At 42.4% G+C, this 27,145-nt stretch overlaps 1 protein-coding gene across 2 annotated transcripts in view; it reads right to left on the bottom strand.

The window, feature by feature from the left end:
- The window catches only part of sema5a (sema domain, seven thrombospondin repeats (type 1 and type 1-like), transmembrane domain (TM) and short cytoplasmic domain, (semaphorin) 5A), a 135,722-nt gene extending 110,194 nt beyond the window's left edge, over positions 1-25,528 (bottom strand). Inside the window, exon 1 of one of the 2 annotated variants that reach the window (XR_005204950.1) lies at positions 25,056-25,528. The gene's annotated coding sequence lies outside the window, so the exon portion shown is untranslated. The remainder of the gene's footprint in view (positions 1-25,055) is intronic. The other variant, XM_037756930.1, reaches the window with a different exon arrangement.
- Between the last annotated feature and the right edge of the window lie 1,617 nt (positions 25,529-27,145).

Here is a 27,145-nt window from a genome sequence, read left to right as displayed (position 1 = left end):
AAATAATGGGCCTGTACTTTCCATAATGTCAAACTTTCCTTTAAAGTTTTCTCTCAGAAAAACACCATGAAGGAGCTCAAAAATTAAACAGGGCCACATGCTGCACAGACAAAGGAATGAAACTATCAGCTTTATCGGGGATCTGTGGACAGCACGCACTCCTCCTTTCAGTGCCAATTAACATTACTCCACAAGCCCGCTCTCTTCCTCTACGTCCAGGCTGCTAAGAGATGTCTGCATAACACAGTGTCAACTCTTGAAAAAATCTGTGGCCGACGCAGGCACGGATCGGCTGTTGAGACAGCGGCTCTGACACACAGCCCAAGACCCTCAGGCTACTGTCTGAGCTGCTCTCAGTGTCAAGAAAGCGCTGTTCACAGGGAGCAAATTGTCACAACAACCTTGCCGCTCTGGAGTGGCTTAAATCTTACAGAAGAAACTGAGAGTTTGTCACCCCTGTCCCAAAACTACATCTCACCGAGAGCTGAGAGTTGTTATGATGATCCATAACAACCTCAGCAAGGTACTACAAAGTTACCTCTCTGACAGGAAAGCAAATGTTAGGTTGCTACCAGCTTCCCTTATACAAAGTTTCGAGGTGATTCTTCAATGCTAATGTCATGGATGACTTTGACTTAACAGCGAGCACTGAAGATGAACACAGACCCCAAAACCCCTAAACTGATTTGCAAGCATAAAATCAGGTACTTTTTCACCCCGGAGATGATCAAAACAATCCCCTCGTGGATGTTTGAAGAATATTCTGTCATTTTCCTCGACGTTTAACTGCTCGAGTAATGCATCGGCATCAAAGATTCCTCGCACTTCAAAGCCTCTGTTCTCAGTGCGGTGTATTAGCAGGGCAGATCGACACGGGAGGAGCGGTGTCATCTGGCTGCCTGATCAAGGCAGCGGTGCGAGGATGGCCACAACACCTCAAGACTTAACAACAAAACAGCTCGCCACAAATGCAGGAAATACAAACTCAAGCGCTTGTAGCAGCACATGCACTCACCTGGGAGTGCGGCGCAGATGCATAAAGCCCATGGATGGTGACATTTTTAAAGCTTTAATTACATGCTTGGCTAACGGGTAGCCGACTGTCTCACCGGGCGCAAAATGACACTATCACAGTCTACAGCTGTGCACAGACGCAAGTCTGAAACTGACTTGCCAGTCACACAAACACACCTGCCCTCTGCACCTCTGAGGTGAAGGAGCCAAGTGATCGCACTCGCTGCTCTGCCAATATCAAGAGTGACTACTAACTACAGGCCCAGCTCATTGATCTATCCTTTCAAAAAGGGCACAGACGCGCCTCACAGAAGAAATGAAATGCTACCTTGATGATAACCAGACTCCAAATGAAAAGAAAATTACACTCATCCAAGGGTAAAGTCCTCTCATTCAGCTGAGAATGTGAAATCAGTGAGTGGGGACGTTTTTTTTGTTCGGTTCGGCACAGAATGCTGCAGTTTTGAATCATCCAATTACTAATATCGTAATCAATCATATCAGCTTTAGCGGTGACAGGATATGACTGGGGGAATGATGGATGAAATCTCTTACAGATAGATTCCACTGCAGGGGAGGTCGAGTCTCTTTGGTTATGCTTTCAACTGTGTGTACTGTTGGATCTTCTACAGCAGAGGCGGAGGACTTAAAAGAACATGTACTCAGTGTACTGCACTTCAACATAATGTGAGGTTTTATATCCGTACATTTCAGAGGTACTGTACTTTTTACACTTTTGTAAAACAGACCTGTTACTTTAAAGTGGCAATCAAAACTTTTATTTTAACAGTGTATCAAATTACTATGCGTAATATGAAAGATTATGCTCATAGTGTCAAATCTACAGTATGGAGCCTCATAGCTTCATTTAACTCATTGTTTTGGTATACTCGCACCACTCTCATAGTGCAGTTTTCGACCGTAGCGGGCCTTTGTTTTCAGCCAAAATGCCCCAAAAACACGACTTTACATGAATGATAATGTTGTTTCATATATCCACCGGATGTGTAAATAGGCAACTGTTTGCTTACAAGTTCAGCATATCAATGTAAAAAGCGTTAATACATCAGTGTTGTGTTTACACACTTCTTTACGCTCCCAAGTGCCCAAAAAATTCTGTTATTGCTGATTTAAGAGTTTAAATGTCAACTGAAATGTTATGTTTAATCATGCAAATGAGGCATTATCTTTGCATACATTTCTTGAACAGAAAACTGAACATTGGATGAAGCCAGATTCAAAAGGTTTCAATTTGTTGACACATTAGAGTCAACATTTGTTTTACAGAGGGAATTTTGGATATCTCTTTTTATCACTCCATAAAGAAAATACTGTCAACAGCCATAAAAAATGTTTTTAGGAATAAAATGTTCTATAAATCAGGCTATGAATTATATATGAACAAACCCCTCTTTAGAAAACCTTCACAATATAGATAGGAATGAAACTAGAAAGTTTGGTGTATGTAAGAGCTACTGAACTGGAGATTTCTGGCTCAGAGTGAGGAAAAAAACTAATATTGAGAAAACTGCCTTTAAAAGATATGTAGCGTAAAATTCCATATATTTTGAAGACACTACAGGTGAATATGGTAAACAATTGCAACTACTAGATATCACCATGAATCTTCCAGTTGATTATTTACATTAAGACAACTATTTTTTTTGTATTACAAGTTTTATGAAAGTCTGTTATGTTTACAAATGAGGAATAATCTAATGCTAACTTTTAGTTAATATAGGAGAAATCTACAGATGCAAATAGGCAAAGTATAATAAAATAAACACCTAACTGTGCATTGGATGTTTTCTTTCCCCTAGTCTGAAATGAGACATGTTATGGAAGCAAAATAGCCCCAAATCTCAAAATCGATCAGTGCATAAAAATGACGTTTTTGCCTAGGATGTCTCATTTTGAAGATATGACATTTTGCCAGTCAGTTGAAAATCTTTATGTATGTAGATAGTATCTTGCTTTATTTCATCAACTTGAATCCGTTAATAATCACCGACTGTAATTTGTAATGCTTCTATAGAAGGAAAACATGCTGACACATTCAGTTTGTGTATTTTCTTTGTGTCTTGTCTATTTTTTCCCACTTTAAAATGTGTAACACTAGTAAAATATACTTTATGGAGAAAATTAGGTCAGCTACAACTTTACACACAAGGGCTTAATGCAGACTATCTTATACTTTAAAATAAAATGTTGATTAATGTTCCAGCTACTTGACTAGATCTAACAAAGTTCTTCTTTCTTTTAAATCTGGTCCGTCACTGTCCTAATTCACAAACCCAAAGGGAGACAGGGGGCACTGAGAAGTGAACTATAATCAATCTTTCCACATGTTTCTTGCAATCAACGCATCCAAGATAACAAGCCTAACAGGCTGCCAACTCCTACAGCTCATAATTATATGCCTGAAAAACAACAACAACCACCTCTTTGGCATAAAAAAAAATAAATAAATCACATATACTTCAACACACATAGAGGACCTACAGATGGGGAGGGAGCCATAAGGAAGCTGCCTTGAGATGAGTCGTCTCACTGTATCTGAAGATATGTGGCAGGAGGGATAGTAAATTAGCTCTTGGCTCCACTGGAACCAATTAATTACCCGGGCGTGTGCATGTGTGCATGTCTGTGTGTGTCTGTGGAGTGCCTGGCCTTGGTAATTTGTCCCGTTAACACCAGAGACGGGCATAATAGCAAAAAAAAGTTATAGCTTTAATGAGTGGGAGAGATGGGTTTGGTTAACGGCAGCTGTTTTAACACCAGAAAGGATGCTGCAGAATATGTGTGTTTGTGTATGTGTGTGTATGCATGTGTGTGCCTGCCTGAGTCTCCGTCTCCCCGAACATGTCTCCCAAGGGTAAAACTGGAACAACAGAGGAGCAGAGTCGGAGACGGAGCCCGCAGGCATCCGATGTGATCGTGTCTCTGCTAGACCAAGCAAACAGATGTAGGCCTCCGTCTCGCCTCTATCTTTCTCCCTCTGTCTGTCTGTCTGCCTCTCTTTCTTTTCCTGCGTGCTATAGCGAGGAGGCTCAAGGATTGTGTTTCACCGAGAGCTGAATGGACTCGTCCACTCTGACAGTTGGCCTTCTCAAAAATAGAGACGCCTGAGACTTGAAGCCACTTTCAGAAGCAACATGCACACCTTAGCCCCAGGCAACTCGTGTCTCCGGATCTATTAAGGCCACGAAAAGGCAAACTTCAACTATGGCATGTACTACTTCAGTGATTCTTCCTCTATATATCTTTGCTGCTCACTTCTACTGGAGCAGGGCCTCAGGGTAAAGGCTTTAATTGGGCATTTGATTCCCAGTTGGAGTCCAGAAGAAGACTTTATTAGTCAGTGGTACAGTTAGGGGGCGCCGGACTTGAAACGTATTGATCCTGCTTTCATATACACTGTTATTAAGTGCACTGTACATACTTTATGCATATTAACAGATTAGGTTAACTAGCTCTAAGTGTCGTGTTGGAGGACGTGTGTTCCGCACCGTCGGCTCTAGTCTGTCCGTGTCAGAGTTTTTTTAGCCGATTCAGCATGTTGAATCAGCAGCGGCGCCCGTCGGTGAGCGAAATCACTCTGATTGGCTGTTCGGCTTGAACGAATCAGTGCACGAGAAGAGAAACGGATGTGAGGAAAGCAAGCCAACGAGTCAAGAGGAAAAATACAGAAGGCTCTTCTCATTCTTCATCTTCATCTCATCTGATCATTCCAACACACGGATATTTTCACAGCGAGATGGCCATCTGGAATGAAGCTAAGTGGTGAGTGAGAGCAGTGTGAAAATGATCGGCAAACGCGGCTTGTATATCCGCCATCTTCGGCCTACTGTTTTCCCTTTTTGAATGACAAATACAGACTACCGTGACCTGCTTGCGTGTAGAGTTATTTCATCTCACGAAGGCGCATAACGTACATGGTAGTTTTGTCCTGTCCTGTCATTTTGTCCCCAAAAAGGAAGGCGAGTCCCCACAATGTCAGTGTAATGTGAATGTGTGTAAACAGATTTATGTCCCCACAACATGAGTAATGCACACCCACACACACACATAGTCGTGTTTCCATCACTTAGAGGACATTACATTGAAGTACATTCATTTCCTGGAGAATTACCTAACCCTCACCATAACCGCTACTTGCCTAAACCTAACCCAAGTCTTCAACCTGAAATGTAATGATTCACATTATGGGGACGTGCATTTTGTCCCCAAACGGAAGGCGAGTTCCCACAATGTAAGTGTAACGTGAGATATATGTCCCCACAACATGAGTAATACGCGCCCACACACACACACACACACACTCATACCAACGGCTGTACAGATTTTCTACACCGACAGAATATTCCAGGTTTCAAATAAACACATTCACTGTAAATATATTCATTTCACTGGTGTATCTTTAGAGATTCTATTTGAATAAAGTAGCTCCTCTTGAGGTCATGGGATGCCCACATTAAAAATGACTGGTTAATAAGCTTATTTACATCCTGTGAAGATGGGGGAGTGAGTAAATCAAATGATTTGCTCTGTGTCTTTGAAATTCACCACATTAAAAAGAGGCTAACTTTTAACATCAGGGGCTCAGTGATTAAGATTCTGCTGGGAGGCGGTAATTGCATTTCCTCCTGCGTGATCCAGCGTATTTTCCCCATGAGACAGGCCGGGCTGTTTTCGAAGAAGCACAACAACGTACACGTCTCGCAAAAACACACTCTTCTCCGAGGGGCAATGCCGCGAAAGCGAGGAAGAGCAGGGCCGACAATCACAAATATTAATAGATGGGGGGAAGATGTCCATCATTACGGAGCTGCATCATGATGTCTGTGTAATGGGTTTTTCGCTTGAGGGCGATAACTGCTGTCCCTAATGATAGCCCACAAAACGTCAATCAAAGAAGACATTTTATTCATCATAACCTCCGCAGAATGCGATACAAACTGCCTTACGGTCTCAGCTCACTTCTCCTCACCTTTATTTATTTGTTTTGTTCAGAAATAACTTATTAACCTTAATAGCATCCTCCACAGCGCGGCATAAATATTCACCACTCGCACTCTATTTATAGAGTGGTGAAGCTGATAGCTTTAAGAATGCATATTAACAACTGTGCTACTGTAAAGGAAGCTTAAGACCACACCACATATGGGCCCCCACTATTATCTCACCCACATCAATGGGTGCCATTATCTTCATTCTTAGGTCCAAAGGCGTAATGATCAGGTTGTCCTTCACCATGTGCTCATTAACCACTGTGACAAAGCCTTTTGTGCAGGTAGATTTCCTCTGTAAATGCCAATTGGAAGGTCAAGAGAAGCAGTGAATTAAAGTTGACAGAGTGCCAAAGAAGACACAGTAGTTAAATGAGGGTTTTGGCCTCATATAAGGAGGTGATCGTGGTGATGTAGGAAATGGTTGCATATGTTAACCAAACCGAGGGTGAACTACTAACATCGGCGTAAAACTGTAAAATTGAAATTTGACTTTGTGGCATTTACACAGGAATCCATAACCTATTCCTATTATGTGACGCACTTTCATAGCAGCGTGGAGATGGGGGGTGGGGTGTGAGTGGGGCAGGGGGGGGTGCTGAATTTGAGAAGCCGCCACTTTGTAGACAAGGACAGGAGGGGAGACATCAAACTTCTGAGGGAAATAGAAAACTGAGGCTCCAGTAGATTTTCCGTGGGTGTCATTATTGATGCTGATCCCTCGGCGCGTCACGCTACACTCTTACTAATCAGGTCTCGCTATAATGTTTCCACACTGTCTCTTTCTCTGATCAATGACACTCTGCCCTCCTTTTAAAAGCATGAAACCGCAGACAGAAAGCGTGAACTGCACAGTTAATCCACTCTGCCAGTGTACTGCTAAATCATCAACATGCCACATTAGATGGACAGAGGGGCAGGGGGGTATGTAAAGTAGGGCAAAGACTAGGTTACAGGTGTGCGCAAATGAACACACACACCAAAACGCACAGGGATCCTAACCTCATGAAGCAGATCGACTAGGCTATGTATGGCACACATGACGTATCCACATTAAATATAGTTTTCGCTTGTGCAATTTTTATAGCCTGTAATAAACTTCTGCTGTACCAAATCATTCCTTCCTGAATGTGCTTTGTAATAAATGCATTTTGATTTGAACATAGTTGTAGGCCTTTACTGTGGAACTGAAGGGGCAAATAAGCCATTGGCAGTTAGCTAACATCATTATTTAATTTAGTCAGAAAGTCAAAGCAATGGCTTTGTAAAGGCTCAACAAACGAAGGCTGTTGTTCTAACTCACAGGCTCCACCTTCTACTGGACTTTATGAGTAATACTCTGCCTACATTTGCCAACTGAGTATTACCCATAGAGTCCAGTAGAGGACTATTATTAAAGTTATCAAATGATGCTGTCACCAAGAAGACTGTCATTAGGCCTGTAGCCTAACAATTCTCAAAACTTGCTTGCCAAAATTACTGCAAAATTCACTTTGAAAGCAGATATTAGAGTTGTATCCTTGCCAATTTTATCTATTGCCACTGTGGCTGAAATTAGAAGGTGCTTTTGCACAATTGTACAACAGCTTGCATATAAGCACACAAACACAGTCAACGACAAGTCTCTTTTCAGCTCATGTCATAATTGCCTTGTAGCGACAACGCAGCCTTTCAAGACTCCATTATGACAAACATTTGTGAATATTCGAGGACGTCACAGTCAGACGACTAATTGCACGTCTTTTGGGGTATACGGTGCCACCATTGCCCCCGAAATACTGACAACACAAAACAAGTTTCCTCTAATTGACCTGAATGAGCCATGTAACAAATGGAAATCACTTTGATAATGTGTCATCATTTCCTTCAGAATAACTGAGAGAGCGACAGGGATTAGAGGCTACAAAGAGTGAGAGAATACACCATCTGTCAGCGAGTCCAATGAAAAGACTGTGTGTTCACAAAATGTTATCTGTCGGGATAAATCACATATCAAACAGACTTATAAAGCTATAAATTGGCACATATCACAGATGCAGTGTATCTTTAACATTTTTTTCCGTCTGGGTAAAACTACAAAGATAGAATTAGGCTATCAAAAACTCACCCCTCCGTCTCGCTGGGAGGGGCGTGGATGGTCTATAATTGTTATAAGAATGTGTGTGTCAGCAGGTATACAGTAGCAGAGCAGGTGGGTAAGTGTATGTGTGTGTGTGTGTGTGTAAACGCGCTGAGCGGCTTCAGGCTTCATGTTGGTGTTTAATGAGTTTTGCGGGGGGAAACTCCAAGGTTTCCGGGATAAAAGTGAGACTCTGTAGTCTCTATTTGGGCCAGTGTTAACTCTCCGAGCCTTCGTTGCTGCGGGCTCCTCTACTAACTTGATTAGGCAGGCATGGGCCAGGTGCTTTGTGCCCTCTCTTCGCTGAAATGAAGGCTGGCACAAGGGCAAGCTGACACGAACACACACTTTGGTTACACATACACACACCATCTTTTCTTTTTTCTTTCTTTTAATACGCACATGCCGCCACAACTATACACCCGAAATGCCACCCAGGAGCAAAAACAATACTAATCATCAACAGCAACAGCTACATCAACCCCATCCCTCGAGATGACACACCAGCCGGTATGGTATGTGTCTATAGCTGTGACAGGTCTAATTTAAGCTTGCACGGCTAAATATACAGTACAGCGCGACGCTGCCCCTCCGAACCGAGTTCCATAACGCCTTTGATGGCACAACATCAAAGCTGAAAATCACCACTTTTAACTTTAATATTAATTCACTTTCTATGTTTAGGTTCTGCCTCATATTGCTGCGGAGATGATAAAAAAAAAGAAAAAACTTGTCCTCACAATGCATATTAATGCAGCGTGCACCACGTAGACGCCACTAGCTCGTCGGATTTTAGGTCGTTTGACCTACATTTCCTAGAAATTATGGCATGTATTCATTTGGAAATGCCTTCCTGTGTCATTATGATAACAATTACAGGCTGTGCTGCTGGTTAATACCCCTTCACCGCTCTAAATCCCCAGCAGTCAGTCGCAAAGAATACTGGGCGTGTATAATGTGTGGTCTCCGGCGGTGTTGACGCACCGGCCCTGGGGTCCATCTGGGTGTGATTGTAGGCCAAAAACAGATGTTCCTGCCAGTATATGTGTGTGTTTGTGTGCATGGTTTCTTCTCTATACCTTAAAGCATGTGTGTGTACAGCTGTCTACCTGACCCAAATGTATCTATTACTGCTGAAATACCTCTTTGTGAGCGTGAGTGTGCCTGACCCATTTGTATCGGTTTATGTTTACTTGCATGTTCCTCTGTGGGTGTAAGTTTGTATCTGTGTCGCCCCCTTATATTTATTTTTGTTTTATATCTTAGTGTGAACAGCTGCTCATCTGATCCTATTTATTGGTATTTACAGTACAGGTCTCTTCCTCCATGTGTGGATATTGAATATGATATTCGTGTTTGCAAAATGTATCTAAACCCTGAAGAAAGTGTGTTTTGTAGAGCTGAAATTCTCTGATTTCCAGCTTCTTCAGTGTGAGGATTTGCTGCTTTTTCTGTTCTCATAGTTAACAAAATAAATTTTGGACTGATTGTCAGACAAAATAAGGAATTCTTAAGACATCAATTTGGGATCCTGGAAATTTTAAAGAGCATTTTTCACTACTTTTGACATTTTATGGACGATTAACTGAGAAATAATCAGCAGATTAATCAATGTATGCCAATGTACGAAATGTTTGCCCAAACAACACATTCTCACTCCCAACTTGTTGAATACCGCCGCTTGGTTAGTGCCCCCCGACACACGGGGTACCCCTCTTGCGTTACTTTTGGGCAGACAAGGGACGCCGAGTCAATGTACGCTCGTTACATGTATAGTGTCCTTTCAAAATAAACTTCTGTTTTCACAGGAAGTTAGGTTTAGTCAACATGACCACTTAGTTAGGGTCAGGAAAAGGTCGTATTTGACGTTAACTTCACTCACTAGCGACTCACGTGACTCACGTGACTGACGATAACGAATCACTTGACTGACGATACCGACGAGTCACGTGACTAGCGACTGACGTGACAAAATAAGTCAGTCACCTGGTTAAAAGATCTCTTTCTTTGACCCATCCACCACCGCTCCCGCCCACCCAACACCTCTTCCTAACATACAGCGACTGAGCGAACTGTGGCGAATGGAGCGCGAAAAATAGTCCAGATATACTACGAGCGATGTCACTGTCTATTACATAGAGAGAGTGATATTAATCAACTGTCAGTTACTGTCAACGTCGATTTTGACCAATGAAAATAGGTTGGAGGTGCGCGAAACTTTGCATAAATAGAGCTATGTCGAGTTTTTTTTCAAACAAGCGACACATCGATTTGCCTTTTCGCTGATGCATGGAGCAGGACATCTTCATTGGGAAAAAGTGAAACAATCTGACGTTCGTTTGCTCACTTGTTCGCATCACGTCCAGTTAGGAAGAGGTGTCACGCTATTGATACTTCGTCACTTGCTCCGACCATCGAATAGCGCAGTGGCTGGTTTACATTGGAGTTAGTTGAAAGCCTGGTTTGTCACATACTGTTGCTAAAAGGTAATTCCATGCGTCGGTTTCCGATGTCGAGGGGCGCTGGCCAATCGGCCCAAACTCTGAATGAAAAAATAGAGAAAACCCGACAGGATGTTGGCTCAACTAATCAGCTTGCTTGACACGCAAGATTTGGAGGTGTGTGCACATCATCTCCTCTCCGAGTCTCTGCAACCTCCGGTTACCCATAACTCCCTTCTCTGTGTAGGTTCGCCAAGGTGCTTAACATTCATCTCCACAGAGGGATAATAGCTTGAGTCTGAGGGTCTTGGGATTATTTGGATTTGACTACATTATTTCTCTGTTCTTTTCAGACAAAATGACATACATATTTATTTCAAGCTCATTTGATTATACGGCGGCGACTTCCCAACTAGAGTCATTATAATCAAGCTTTTTTTTTACTTTTTTGTGAGCCTGATTCCTTTTTCCCCTCTTTTATTAATGCATTTGAATCTAACAAAAATCCGTTTTACAATGTCAACATGAGTTGCAGATTAGCAGCAATCTAGAAGTATTAAACACAGATCTGCTGCAATTACTCTCATGTAATACTGTAATCTGTACCATGTATGTGAAAAGTCAAAATAATGTCATTTTTATGTATTCGAAAATAAGCGGAGGAGCTGATGGAAATGTTGAGCTCCTCTTACTTTCCTTCCTGTGTTAGGTGGTCTGTAGTATTATAACTGTCAGAACTCCAAAAACGCATTATCACATAGTTACACTGACTTGTATTGTTCAGCTGCGTGCAGTCGGTGGACGGAGTCAGAAATAAATTTAAGTGTGTATGTGCGTGACGACGTCTTATAACTTCACGCTCCTGCTGAACACCCCAGCGAGTTCCCCTGGATCCCTGCATATATTATATTTGCTATATTATTTTTGTTAGAGTGAAATGCACATATTCACACACGTGTCCATGAATAAGAACCTCAAGCAAATGCATTTCTGCCGGTGAATTCTTGGAGGCTGCCTGGGAAGACACGGTGAAGTAAAGCCTTTCAGACTCTTCAGAAAACGGGAAGAGAGGTGCAAATGGAGAGGAAGAGGTGGCGAGAAAGTCGTTTAGGGTCACTTGAGGTAAATTACCGGAGAGAGGCCGGTGATAATGAGAGGAATAGAGGAACAAAGGGGTGGAGGAGATGCAGCAGAGGATGAAGAGTAAGAGGTTGGATGAGAATGAAATTAAGGGACGAGGCTTGGATAGAGGAGGTTGGGGGGAAGAGGAGAGGGGTGTTAAAGAGGTTAGGCGGGAACAAAAGGAGCGGTGAGTGAGGAGGAGAGGATTAATAGAGGATGAGTTTAGATGGAAGTAAAGAAAAGGAGTTTGGAGGCACTTCAAGAGAAAGGAGGTTGGAAAGCTTTTTCTATGAGGAGAGCAGTTCCTCACGTATGCTATGTGTCAGGAGTGGTCCCACTGAGGTAATTGAATCAGGACATGAAAACAACAGGGGAACAGATTCGGGGTGAGGTGGTCAGGCGCAGCTGGGAAAGCAACAGTCCCCCTGCTTTTAAAACTAAAGGGAAAGGAAACACCGGGGGGAATATGTGGGGCTGCGGTGTCCAGAGAGCTGACTCTACATGGCCTTTCACAGGAGCCACAGCTCCAGGTGCAACACAGTGCAGGTCTGTTAAACATCCATTTCTCCATGTCTTTTATTTTTTTTAGCCCACCTCTACCCTATATGTCTATTTTCAACAGGTTTTTTTTTTGGTTTTGTATAATGTAAACTGCAGTCATATGACTGTAATCGCACATCTCAGTGTGAAATGATGACAGAACGGGTGAAAATTGATTCAAACTCACCCCCCTGACGAGGAAAGGCAGACTGAAATATACCAGTTCACATGAAAAATACCTATAACAACCTTGCCGCTGTTCCAGGCTGGAAAAAAGAAGAAGCCAAAATTGGGTGAGAGGGAGTTTAAAGTGCTCTGTTTGCGTTTTTTCATCAAGCAAACTATTGTAAAAAGGGGAAATTGCCTGTAAAAACTTCCCCTGTGCTACCACACGCCTCAAAACTGGAAGTTCATTGTGGGAACGGGCGTGTAAATAAACATAAACAACACTAGGTGTAAATGAGCCTAACAGGGGAATAAAAAAAAAAAGTTGGGTTAGTCGCGTCTGCAGCTGGCCCAGACTGTTAATGTCTGCACTTTTTCTATTAGACGGGACCCCCTGGCTGCCTCATACAATTATGTTATTCTTCTGGGGCCGCGAGTGTGGGTGTCTGCGTTGTGAGACTGTGTCTGGAGGTGATAAAAACAGCAGAGAGCCCATAAATAATGACTTAATGATCCCCTCCACCCTTCGCAGCGATGATGACAATGGAGTTTTCCAAGCTGGGACGCTGGTGGGGGGGCGGGTGGGCGTGGTGATCCACATGTGGCCTCCAGGTGTGCTCAACTCCATTTCTGTTACTTCTTAACCACCCAACTCGCCGTCCATCTTTTACATTATCCATCTTTTATTATCTCTCTATCACTGTACATCCATCTATAAAATGTATTCTCTCATGTGTGAGCGTTCACCTTGATGCAATTGTAAAAAATATGTATGCGAAAGCTTTCTGCTCTCGAGGGAATGCTGCATGATCTGCATTAATCAACCCGTCAAGGTTGCGTTATTGTGTATACAGAAAGTGTGTGAAAGTGGTAAATGTGTGTTAGAAACAGAAAAGAGAGAAACAGGTAATCTGAGTGACAGAATGTGCGGGGACCAGATGCAGAATCAGACGTGCGGCTAAATTATAGTCCAGCCGCCGAGGCAGAAATAAAGGTGTGATTTGCGTAATTGTTTCTTTAGGTGGGCTCTGCCACCACGGCTGCAACAACAAAAGCAGTAAATCATGTGACTGTACATTGCAATTAACATCCTCTCCTTCACAGTAATCACGCTCCGGAGCTAAATATGATAATTTGATCAAGATCATTTGCCTTTTCTGCTTTTATAAATCATTTTGCCAACACCTACTGCACCTAAGCGGCTTCTGAGAAGCATGATTTCCCCCTCAGGGGTTCAGGGAGGAGTTTGAATGTCGTCCACTCACGCTGCGAGAGAGGGAAAGAGTCGACTAAGCAGCGCTAAAGAGTGAGAATCAGAGATGAAACAGAGTGACTGAACCTGCCAATTACTATAATTGCTTCAGCTAGAAGTGATGAACTCTGGATATCTGAGAGAGGGTGAGAAATCACACGTGTGCTTTATGTGCAATTACACAAAAACTCTTTTTGAGACTAAGCCAAGAATAAACATATATTTGAAAAGAGAAAGTGTTAATTATAATGTATGGGGCCCAGAGGGGGGTGAGAGAGGACAATGATATGTTACATCGGGTCTCATTGTGTGCAGAGAGACCTGCCGTCGCCTGAGGGGCTGAAACGCGTCCAGGAAGCAGAAACTGCTGTTGTTTCATGCTTATTAACACTGGCCATACCAACTGAACATCCTTTTGTAAGTCACTGCATCCCTCCCATATCCAGCTGCAAGGCACTCTGACCTTCCCATATCAGAGGGAGGGCGAGCCAAAAGATTATTTCCCTCTGGGGATGAATTAAGTATTGTATTAATATTATGGTATTCAGCGGGAGAAGGTGGGTGGGAGCTGTAATGGGGTTTGAGGCAAAGGAGGAAAAACATCCCATTTTCTCTAAAAAAAACTACTCGGAATGGTTTGTAGAGCTCCAGCTGCACTTTTCGGGTTTTTGCAACACCAGCAGAGGCATTAAAAGAAACAAAAAAAACTATCTTTACTCGCACAATTACCTCCCGAGTATCAGCTGCTTGATGGTCTCGAGCAACAGTTTCCTCTTCGCAGCGTGAGACACAACTCCTTCTCGTGTGCTTTTCTAAAGTCAATAAAAAGACGCCGACCCTGCAGGACAGAATCCCCTTTTGCCCTTAACTGCCGCAGAGAGGGGAGTACTTTTCTACCGAGAAAGCCTTCGGGGAACAGCGTGGAGCACAGAATAGATCAGGATGCTACGGGAGCGTTGCTTCGGAAGGGCAGAGGTCTATTTTTAATGACAACAAGAGCATTGCAACAAAGTGTTGTGGTGGTCGGGCGAGTCCAGAGGAGATTTATCCTCTCTGCGTAGGAGTTCTTCCCTCACTGCGCCCGTCTTAAGAGTCCAAAACAAATGCGAACGTTTCCTGCAACAAAAATCCATTTTATCCTTCGTTTACTCTGATTTGACTGAGCTGATCTCGGCTTAGCCTCATTAAGGGAATTGTGTTTTTCTTCTTTTAGTCTACTGCTGACAGTGAAAGAGAGTGTGTTTTAATGCAGCTTTCTTGCACACCTGCCTGTTAGGGCTGCACGGTTATGGCCAAAATGGTAATCACAATTTTTTTTGATCAATATTTTAGATTATTATCTCAATTATTCAAAGATTTTATGGACAAAATGTTAATGTTGCAATTTCACATTTTAAATAAACAGAGCGCTGCTTTCACTTCCATGTTGTGCTACATTACCAACAGTCAAAAACTCTAAATGTTATCCTTTTTCTTTGTTATTGTCATCTATAGTGGTTATTTATATAAAAACACACAATTCAAATGATTAGGAAATAAATGATTGTATTTTTATTTAAATATTTGCTTTGATTAAAAAAATCTTGTCATTAATACTTCTAATAATATGTTATCAAGCTGCTCAGAGTTAGTGTTAGGAAGTTAAACAATTTATATTGCTGTGGAAACATCTCCTTCAAATAACTGGATTTATTCAAGTCTCTCGCCAAAAACTACATTTTACAAGATTACATTTGAACGCATCATGATGGCGTTATAATTTACCATCGGCCAATACTAATTTCTACTGAGTGGAGCTTGAACGCACCATAATGTGCTCCTTGCTGTCGGCATACGAGCTGGTAACTGCAATTACTCTGAGCAGCATCATGGGAATGAATTACAATATAATAAGTGTCTGATTAAGTTAGTTGTTCCAAATGTTCCTCCACGGCATATTTTGGACTTACAGTTATGACAAATTGCTGTTTTATGTCTTATAGGGTGTGTGTGCGACGTTACTGATTGTACCGCTGTGTGTCAACGAAAACCCATCATGTGGCGGCACATGTGCGTCTCGGTTATATGAGACTGCTGAAAACCGGTCGGCTTCAATCGGCTGCTGATTGACGGTGAATCTCTAGCTGTTAGTTTAGGAAGCGCTTGATTTATGCATCAGAGTTTTCTATGAGCGGAGCATTTTAAACGTCAATATCGCAGTCGATCAATGCTCATTTAATTGTGGGAAGCCAAAATCTTAATTAATACTCGATTAATTGTGCAGCCCTACTGCATGTGTATCTACTATCTCTATGAAGGGGCATCAGTGAAGCTGGGGGTCAGGTCTTGGCCAGGCTGAGGTCAACCGGCGGGGTCAGTCCCATCTCTGAGAAAGTGAAACCAGAGCCTTTCCTTCCAGTCACTCGGAGTCGCCCCGCTGACCTCCGGACGCCTGACACATGCACCTGAGAGCCGAGCTGCATGTGAAATAAGCAGCAGAGCTATTAATACGCCTCATATTTGCACACGGGGATATTTTTGTCACTGCCTTGACTCACTCTGGTTTGCTTATTCTCTGGGATTTAGCTATTGATATCATCTTCTATTTGACCGCCTCTTCCTCCGTATCTCAGCCTACATCATATGATGCTGCGAGGTTTAAAGCTTGTCTCTTCTGTTAAGGCAACACAACAGCACCTTAACACGCGTGTGTACACTGGGATGTGTAGGCACTTTGGTGTTTATTTGTATTTGAGTCTTCTTCTTTTCTATGCCAGACAGAGAAGGGAGAGAAAAAAAAACACACATCTCATCTCGGAGAATCTTTAAACAATCCACTTCAGTCCCAACAGGGCAGAAGAAGCGCAGGCAGAGAGGCAGCACAACTCTTGAACGCAACTCGCATTTCGGTGGGAACGAAATAGAGGCAGAGCAGGAGAATAGAAACATTGTCTTGTTTCATGAACAGCATAAACAGACCACTGTATTAACCAACCAGCACACTCCTGGCAATACCTCTAGAATTACTCCATTGTCTTTTACAGCAACTAATCCTTATCATCGAGGCCCAGTACCTGGCTAGACTTTTAACAGACTTAATGTTCCGTAACAAAACACCCCTTGAAACCAAAATCCCACTTGTGTACAATAGTTTTCAACTCCAAATGACCATTTCCTGTTGTGCAAAAGAGCTTAAAAAAAGTCAAAGTCAAGTCAGCTTAGTGTACAATCAAAAAAAATACGGTGTTCACCGCTGGCAGACAGCCAGGCAGGTTTCTAACTGAGGGCTCATTCTTCTTGATGGTTTATTCAAGGAAGAATGAGATGTTATTCAGGAGGAATAATAAGTGGTCTGGTGTTCACTGCTGGTGGTTTAGATCAGACCACACATCCTCCGTGTGGTTTCGCCGTCAGCACTGAGGCAGCATTGTGTCTACGGAACGGGGTAGACTACACATTCACGTTCGTGCCCTACACGGAACAGTAAAGGCCATGACTCATGAGGGTCTCATGTCTGGAGTGTGTGCCGAGTGTGTTTTTGGGGAAACAATACAGGAGGTGTGTGTGTGTGAAGGAGAGACCACGCGACTGTAGTTGTTTCTCACTTTGCCTCTCTTTTCAAGGGCGTATGGGTTTGGTTTCAGGCACACAATGAAGTCAGAGGTCCTTCAATGAATTACTATGTAAATCGCTGCATTATTAATGCGGCACCTACTTAAAATCACATTTAGGTTCCTAGTTAGAGACTTGATACTTTGCTCATTTTGGTTGATGTACGATTTTAGCAAGTTTTGAGGAGAATATTAACTGTGAATAAAAAAGTGTCGGCTATTTTCACCCGGTAATAGTAGTAGTAATATAAAGAGCGACAAAGTAAATGCAAGGAGTAGGATGTGGTGGATGAAGGAGTCAAACTCAGGACTTTCACCCCGGAGACTGGGGTAGTCTCATGAGAAGCCTATTTTTCACTTAGTTGACTTATAACTTTCTATTTTTTTAAATTATTATTTTCAGTTTTCAGTCGCAGCTTGGTTAGGTTTAGGCAACAAAACTACTCAGTAAGGTTTAGGAAAAATATATATATGGTATACAGTATTTAATGTGTGCCCGGGTCAGGTGCATATAGCATTGTTGGCTACGGACACCTGGGTGCTAATAGCATCTGCCATAAAAAAGATTATTCTAAATCTTACACATCAAACATGCAGAGGAGGTGGAAAAGTTGTTTTCCGCCTCTGTAGTGCCCCAACAACCTACTGCAATAAGGATGAGCAATGCAGTGTTGGAGGACACCCTCAGATCCTTAACTTAAAAAGTGAGTTTGTCATGATATGTCCCCTTTAATTAAAAGTACCAATACAGAAATGTAAAAGTACTCCATTGAAGGAGAATGTTCTGCATTCAAAATCCTACTTACGTAAAAGTACAGAAGTAGTATCAGCTAAATATACCAGGGCTCCTGTGACTTATATATTGGATTTAGTTTTATCTACTTTATAAACAGTTCAGTGTTTTAGTCCAGTGGTAGTCCAGCCTAGGGCTACTCCAAACAGTCACAAGATAAATCAGAGGAGTTATGAGATTAATGGGATATGAAGAAAAACAAAGTTATGTGATACAAATTTGTATTCGGTGTTTGGTCTCTTCTCTAATCTTTGCCTTTTTTGTGAAAAAGCGGATAGTTCTATCTCTTTGTGCCTCCACCAGTTAGCCAAATGAAACCATTTGTGACCATTTGTGAAGTTTAGAGGGAAATGTCTCTTTATTCGAACCGCTAACAACTCTTAGAGATCTGAAACACGACAAGGAGCCCCAACTAGACACTGCTTTTTTTTGCAAGGGCTCACAAGGCAAAAAGACTGGGAATCACAGGTTTGATCCTTAATATTGCATCAACTAGAAAACTAAGAGTATAACTAAAAACTGAGTATGGTACAGGTATTTCAAAATTGAAATGTAATCAGTTACTTTCCACCACTGTATGTAGCCTGAGAGGTGAAACCCAGGGTAAAAAAGCCCCATATATTTGCTGTAAGTGCAAAATGTAAGTGACTATGGTGAGCATATTGACATTTTTGGACTTTTCTGGCAACAACATTTGAATTTTAGCGCATTGACAGTAAGAGGACATTGGTTGGAGAGAGATTTTTATGAGGGAAACATGCCCCTTTCATTCATACCCAGCAGAAAGTGCGCCTTCATTTTCTCTTCCTTCATTGTGTTTATCTCTTTTATGTCACTTCTCCTCTCTTCTCTTGCTGCCTGTGCCTACTTTTCTCTCTTGTCTCGTCCCGTCCTGCCTGTCTGTCTCTCTGCTCGTCCCTCTCCAAGGACCTCTGGCACTGACAGATGAATCCAGCAGACGGATGCATCCGGGGACCGACGAGACCGCCGCCTCTCGAGAGAAACCCCCTCCCTGTATATTTAACAATTTCCCTCAAACCCGCTCAGCCTGCTAGTCAATCCTCCTATCAGCTCTTCTATCTCGACATAATTCCTCTTCCTTTTTTCTTTTCTTTTTACCCATTCAAAAAGCAGGCGCCGCCCCTCTTTGTCTGGGAAACTTAAGTTTCTTATCTCTTCACCTTCCACTCTTTATATCTCTCCTCTAATCTCCCTCTGCATCTCTCTTCCCGTTCCCATTTTTCCCGCGTGCCCGAACTACAAGCAGTTATCTTTTTAGATGTTATCGCTAACTTTCATATAAAAAAGGTCGGATAAAAAGAATATAGCGCTCTCTGTAATTCCGTTTTTCTCATTCATCTGCTGAAGGAAGCGTCCTCTTGCAACTTGAATATTTCTTTTTTTCTTTTCGAGGATATTGCTCTGATTAGCCCTTCGTAATGATTTCAAAGTGGAGATAAATGTTTTCATTTGCTGAAGATTAAAGGATTTTCTGCATTTATATCCTCTCATTGATCAAATTAGAGCTTCCCTGGCTGTTTGCGGCGGCGGCGCGATAGATGGAGCTCTGATAGCTCTAAACACATCACATCAAAAGAGCTTCTTATCGTATAATGATATGCTCTGTAAAGATAAGACGCTGCGATGCGAGCGTCCCATGAGGGGTTGGAAAAAAACTCACGAAAGACTTCAGTTACATCACCCCCCGCTGATAGGAAAAACATATGGCAAACACGATATTGCACAAATAAACAGAAAGTACATCCCAGTGCACCTGCTTTAGTAATAGGTGCAGGCTGCTAATTTTGCCGCGACTATACATAGCGACGAGTGTCAGAGTCTCGCAGGAGGCAGTCCAGTTTTTGCTCTCACCTCGGAGGTACAAGCCGCAGCCTGAAAGGAGCAGCAGCTCCTATAAAAGAGAAATATACGAGCTGAGCGGCGCTATCAAATGATCCTTTCATTCATGCTTCAAAGTCATTCATCTTCCAGAGAAATACAGCTGGGTTGACGGCCCAGAGAGGGGAAAAAAAGTGTCTTTCTATGTGTGTGTGAGTGTGTTTAGTGACAACTCATGACTCATTTCACCCTTCAAATGGCCCTGTGGCGCTCATTGAGTCAATAAACAAAGACCAGCAAAGCCTCTCCTCTTCCTCGAGCTCTCACTTTAAAATCTCTCTTTTCCCCCTCCTGACTCATTACACCTCGTCACACACACGCTTCCTCTCGCTCGCCTAAGTAGTACAACAAACTCCAAACTTAAAGAAGTTCACAATAATCGCTTCTCCTGTTGTCACCGAAGTTTGGATCCATCTCTGTTTAACCTTTCAAACATCCTCTCTTGGCTTGATCCCCAGTGAAAAAGAGGCTTTGGGGATTATTTAATCGTGACCCAAATATAGTATCCCTCTTCTCCCTGCTGCTGGTGGTTAAAAGACAGATTCCTCTGCTATTTGAGTGGGGTTTTTGAGGTTGTATAGCTCAGAGAAGGACGACGCTAATGTAGTGTAACAGCGCTGGAGAGTGAAGGCTGCTTTGGCTTTTCTAATTCCCTTTGACGTGCGGACATGAAGCTGGATGTTTTACTCAGACCACAGATATTCACTCTTGGATCCGAGCGGCAGAAATAATTGCGTATCCAGGATCGCATATCCCTGCTTCACCGTGAACTCAAATTATTTCCCAACACCTGCCCCTGTGCTGTTTCTGCTGTTTAGCATGCATTGTGTGAAATTATCCCAGCTTCCCCTGCCTTGTTTTACAAGAATCCGCCCCATCAGAGAACTGCTGCGTGTGTGCGTTTTCTACACTTTTTATCACTTCATTTCCAGCTCTGTCCTCGTTTTGTGTGTGCTGTGTTTTCACATCGCTTGACTCCAGCTGTGCAGCATTATAGTGCAATATTCCTCGCAGAAAATGAAGTCACACACTGCGTTTGAAATAAACGCCACCATGCAAGCAGCAAACCCTGCAGAGCTGACCTTGACGGAAAGTCCGCTTTATCCGTAATGCAGACTTTCGTGGGGATAAACAACATATGCTATGGGGCTGCATTGTGCATCCCGCTTGAAAGCTTCCTCACGATCTCTATGGCAACAGTTGTGTGACACTTTGGCCTTTAAAAGAACAGAAGTGCAGTGGATGACAAACTTTCATTTGGAGTTTTTTTCGTGACTGACGGTGGCATTCAAAACCCCTGCAGGGAACCTTGGAGTAGCCATAGCAACATCGCCACCATCTCACTAAATAACTGGTGGAAAAAGAAAGAATTGTTTGCTTACAATCTGGCAACTTTCTCTGTTACAGGTCAGAAATGTATCCGAATATGCCGCTATACTGGCGCAAATGAGCACAAAATCAGCGTCTTCTCACATGTGGGACGATTCTCCGGGAGCTACAGTGTTGAAATCAGAAGTGGCAGCAGGAACAAGGGAGGGATGAGATAATGGCAAAGTAGTTGTGATGTATAAATAGCCTGTGGTGGTGAGAGGACAAAGCACAGCGGGGAAGAACAGCAAACCACTTCAGCTATTGTTCAAGTCTCCAAGTTTACTTGCGTAAGAGCAATAAATCACCCGCTGAGGAGAATCTGTACAATCGGGGGCTTCCGTGCAAATTCACAGCCAATAAACTTGGCTCTTTTGTGAGGCTGTGTGCGCAGGGACAAACTATCCCAAAGCTCCGTCTTGCCGGTGTCAGATAAATAAGTAACCAGAGGGCCCTAAAGAGCGCCGAGGGGCCAGAGGGTAATGCCTGTTTGGTTTACACGCGCATGACAATGCCGTTCACTTTCACTCCCAACGGGGGCTCGATCCCCGAGGGGACGCCGAATCACAAAGGTCGACAACAATGGGCTTGTCATTCAATCGGTCTCCATGGCGACCACACAGCCCGCCGGGGCCACCGGGGTCACTTTCATCATGGAATCCTCCCGGCGAGGACTAATTGCTGTGTTTGTGCTGGCGTTCTGTGTCAGCGCTCGGGCAAATTCCCAACACAGAGCAAATATCAATCATGCTAATCATGTTCTGCTTTTCAGTAGACGCTGGAATGTGTGGCTGGTATCCATTACTACGGGCTCATGTGCATCTTCTGCTCATCTCTGTTTGTGACTCTACGGGGCACGAGTGGAAGCGTTGATGTTGATTAGGGCTGCAACTAATTATTATTTCCATTATCGATTAATGCGCCAATTATTTTCTCAATTAGACCAATTCATTCTGGTCTGTAAAGTGTCAGAAAATGCCCATCACAGTTTCCCAAAGCCCAAGTTGACATATTCAGTTTCTTGCTTTATCCAACCAACAGTCCCGAAACTGAAAGATGTTAAATTTACTACAATAAAAGATCAAAGAAACCAGCAAATATGTACAAATATGGTGCTCCGATCAGGATTTTTGGGGCCCGTAGCAGTATCAGCCGATACCGATCACTGATCATGAGCCTTCTATTTATCAGGTAGCATTATTTATTTCTTAAAAAAACATTGTAAATTAAGTATTAAAGAGCTTAAAAAGTATCATGAATTGACAGCTGTTTATTTATTGGCAAGCAACATGTTCAACATGTTCCACTCTCTCTCTTTGAGCCATTAGATCGCGTGTTTTGCGTCATGTGATTGGCCTTTATAGAGACCACCGATCAAACTATTTTGAACCAATATCTGCCAATAACGATCGAACAATTAATAGTTTAGTTCATAAAATGTCTCAGCGTCCGAGAGCCCAAGTTGCTGTCTTCAAATGTCTGATCAATGGTCCAAAAACTATAGATATTCAGTATACAGTGATATAAAACAGAGAAAAGCAGTAAATCTTCACATTGGAGAAGATGCAACCAGACAAGGTTTAGAGTTTATCGATTACCAAAATAGTTGCAGAAATCGATTAATCGACCAATCCTTGCAACTCTAGTGTTGTTTTTTTCTCCGTGCAGTGTTTCTCTAGCACTTCAGCTGCAATATAAACTGGCTACTTTTGCCAAAAGGCATCATGTCGCATGATTCCTTGATTCAGCATTTTCATTCCTCTCTCTCTCTCTTGTTTTGTATTTCTTTGGCCTCTCTTCTCCGGGGGGATTTTAGCATCCTAAGTCTAATAAAGGCCTGGATGCTGTGAGTCCAAACTAATTCTACCATCTGGATAAGGGTCCCTTTTTTTCCCCATTGGTAAGCACAGTGTGATGGGACGAATGAGCCGCAGCATCCTCGTGGGTCAGAGGCCACGAGATCAGAGGAAGCCAACTGTGTTTATCACAACTGCAGCTTTCAAGTCCCGAAAGCTAGCACGACCAACAACAACCACCGACCCGTATGAATCCCAATGAAATGGAAAAGAGCGCTCTGGGTGATTTATACTCTGGACACAACATCTGAGTGAGAATTTGCATGTTCTCTAAAAAAAAAAGAAAAAAAAAAGGTGCTCGCCTCAAGCTTGGAAAAACAACAACAGTGGCGAATAAGTGACTTAGTTAACAATTACGTCCGGTTAATCGTACACCAATCAGCACGATCAGGGTTGGAGATTAGCATTCATCTAAATCCGCTACAGGTAAGAGCCAAGGACAAGAGCCGCGGGGGAAGCAGAGGAGCACATGAACCACATATATTATCTCTTTCACAACACAAATCCTGTTTCTCACCTACAGCACAAACAGCTTTTACCATCTAATCTTCTTGAACCCGCTCACAGACACTGGGATGCTGTGTCAGGGCAGCTTTTGTGAAGGAGAAAATGCTCGGTTTCATTTGGAAACATAAGAAAAAGTTCAAATGAAGGTCTTAGACTACTTGTTAAATAACTTTTTTTGTGACATTTTTACAAAAAAACCTTAGAAACCTTCAGGGCCTCAGCACTGGCTCTATACCCATTGTGTGGGAAGCCTGATGTTTGAGGTGCATGACTGGAAGGTCCTTCGAGGTCCAACAAAAGGGATGTGGAGAATAAAAGGAACTTTTAGGCACATCTAGTCACTTTCATTAAATGTGAAATACAAGCTTTAAACTGTACGCGACTGCAGCAGCATGTCTCTTTTTAAAAGGCCACACATTCTGTTCATCTCCTCCAAACAGTGACTTCATTTCACCAAAAGGAAAATACTCAGGCAGAACTAAACATAGCAGCAAATACACTTTTAAAAGGTCACACATAAAAGCAGAGACAACTGACCTGCAGCCACTGATGAAACACTCTTATTATATTCAGAAATCTTAACACAATTAACAACGGAGTGTGAACATTTCTCAATTTGCATTTGAGCTCTCAGGGCACTGACATTTCCAACACAGCTTTTTTTTCTTTTCTTCTAGACTATTTTCTTTTTTATAATCATGACCAGTCATATTTACCCCATGCTTATGTTTGTGCACTGAATGCAGAAGACTTATGAGACTATTGGTTATATGATACCAGACCTTGATCAATTGTCATATTGGAAGAGGAAATTAATTTTGTAGAATACAGTATAAAGATCTGATGATGATGATGATGATGGAGGAACCTGGTGATGGTTGCACTCTGCCAGCACCACCATGTGGTCACACATTGCAAAGCAAAAAAAGCAAAACTTCTCAAACTGATTATTTACAGTATATTGTGGGGCTTTTGGATTTGGGAAATATTGCATGGTTACTAAGAGATTCTGGCATATTTACAGCATGTTTTTACTTATTTTAACATGTAAAGTAGAGTGTATGACAGAAAATATATGACAAGCAAGTAAAAGTCATGGGGGTTTATTTGCAGTATGTTGTGGGGCTTTTGGATTTGTGAATTATTTTATGGTTACTAAGAGATTATGGCTTATTTATAGCATGTTTTTAACTTATTTTAACTTGTGTATTTGACTGTAAAATGAGAATAAAATAGAGTGTATATGACAGAAAATATATGACAAGCAGTAAAAGTCATGGGGTTTATTTTGCAGGAAAAAACAAAAACACCTTCTTCCCTGCAGAAGAATGAGATATATCATAATCATAATAATCATAATCTATAATAAAATAGTCTTACCAAGTGAGGTGCCCAACACCGGTTCATCTAGCAGAGAGCGAAGCTGCGTTGTCTTGTCCCGGTGAGAAGAAGAGTGCTATACGGTGCTGGAGAAAACCAAAAAGAAAAGATGATATATCCTCCGTTCTGCTGCGTCTCGGTAAAAAACTCCTTCTTGTCTCCGCAGAGATTCCTCTCTGTGCTCTCTCTCTCGTCCCTCCGGAGCACTGTGTGCTATTTCTGCCCCACAGAGAAGCGCTCTGTGCACGGTGGCTCCTCGGTTTGTAACCGGACACCGAGCTGTCGCCGCGCTGCGCCACAGACAATGTGCCTCCGCTCTTTAAAGGAGGGGGTGCCAAAAAGCAAAAAAAACTGTCCTTCAACTAAAAAAAAACAGTCAGAGCTTACAAGTGCACACACAAAAAAAAAAGCCAAGTGGAGGTGGGTTGATGTGTCCGATGCTCAGTCAGTCAGTCACAGCTGCGCATCTCACCAGCAGCTATAGGGGGGTTTTGAAGGCTGAGGAGTGCGCCCCCACTTTGCGCGCGTCCACTCCAGCAGCGAGGAGAGAAACGTGGCAGCAGCGGCGCACAGCTGTCCTGCAGGTGGAGGAGAGGAATACAGCCGACTAACCGCGGTGGGAGCTACAAGTGGTGCTGTCTATAACATTTGGACAGCTATTTGGACATCTTCACCTCTATGTGGTGCTTTATTGATTCCAGCTGTTATACATTCCCCCTGTCTCTTATTCCAGGGAGGTCAGAGGTCAACATCAGCCTAAGAAAAGCACTCACTCCTTGAGCATTTTGCATGTGAATGTGGGAGTTTTAAAACTATATATTTGGACATAGAACTCTTGTGATAGTCATCCAAAACCTTTTTTTTTAATTAATTTTTATTTGGAAACCTTGACACTTTACATGATCAAGGAGTGTACATGTTTGTAGCATTATTATTATTATTTTATTTTATTTAAAAAGGGACCATGTACAGTTTAAAACATACATGTCAACATTTGATGCACCGTGCCAGATTATAGCTTTAAGCCAATTCACATCTGTAAGTCCCTTGGCAGATCAAAACAAAAGGAACATACTACAGTCATACAAGAAAGAACATACAAAACGCACAATACACAGCTACACACAATAGCACATCACAAAGTATGCTTGTCAAGTAAAAGCGAGTCATGAAGACCTATGGAATAAAGATCAGTGAGTACAGAGCTGAGCAGCTTTCAACAGATGTTTTAAGTTGGTTTTGAAAATGCTGATAGAGCTGCAGCTCTTCACATCGTCGGGATGTAATGAGCAGCATGTACTTAAAAGATTGTTTCCATTTTTTAAATTTTTTTAACTGTACATATACAATAAACATTGTACCCACCCGCCTATTCGTGGGGTAGACACCTACAGTAGCAGAGAGGGAAAGAAAAAAAAACAATCAAATCAGGATCGCATTTTTAGGTCAACATCAGCCTAAGAAAAACACTCAGTCCTTGAGCATTTTGCATGTGACTGTGGGAGTTTGAAAACTATATATTGGACGTATAACTCTTGTGATAGGCATCCAAAACCTTTCATTTTTAGGGGTCTTTTCACCTGCAAAAATCCTCACAACTGCGCTCTCTGTGACAGAGCTGATAAGGATTCAGTTTTCAAGTATGCTTACTGAAAGTGGGGCTTGAACCCTGTCGTGTACATCTGCCACTGGGACCCAGCTGTCCAATATTGTGGCTGAAGTGTTTTGTAATTGTGACATGCAGCCAAAACATTTCCTTAACAGAGAAAATGAGCAGTAAAGAGAGAAATTAATTCTTCCACAACAGCAAATTGATCTTTTCAGAAAGTTTATATGCCATGACAGATATGAGTGTGGGTGTGCACCGGTGGACTCGGTGTCTTAAATGAAGACACCATGATAAAGGGCACTCTAGGGTGCCCTTCTAGTAAAGAAAACATGATGAAGTGCCCTAAGGGTGCCCTTCCAGTGGAGAAAACATGACGAAATGCCCTAAGGGTGCCCTTCCAATGGAGAAAACATGATGAAGTGCCCTAAGGGTGCCCTTCCAGTGGAGAAAACATGATGAAGTGCCCTAAGGGTGCCCTTCC

This window comes from Sebastes umbrosus, chromosome 21 (genome assembly GCF_015220745.1).
Source record: "Sebastes umbrosus isolate fSebUmb1 chromosome 21, fSebUmb1.pri, whole genome shotgun sequence".
In the NCBI taxonomy this organism is placed as follows: Eukaryota; Metazoa; Chordata; class Actinopteri; order Perciformes; family Sebastidae; genus Sebastes; species Sebastes umbrosus.
Note: the sequence above shows the minus strand (reverse complement) of the source record. Positions and strands in the feature narration are given on the sequence as shown.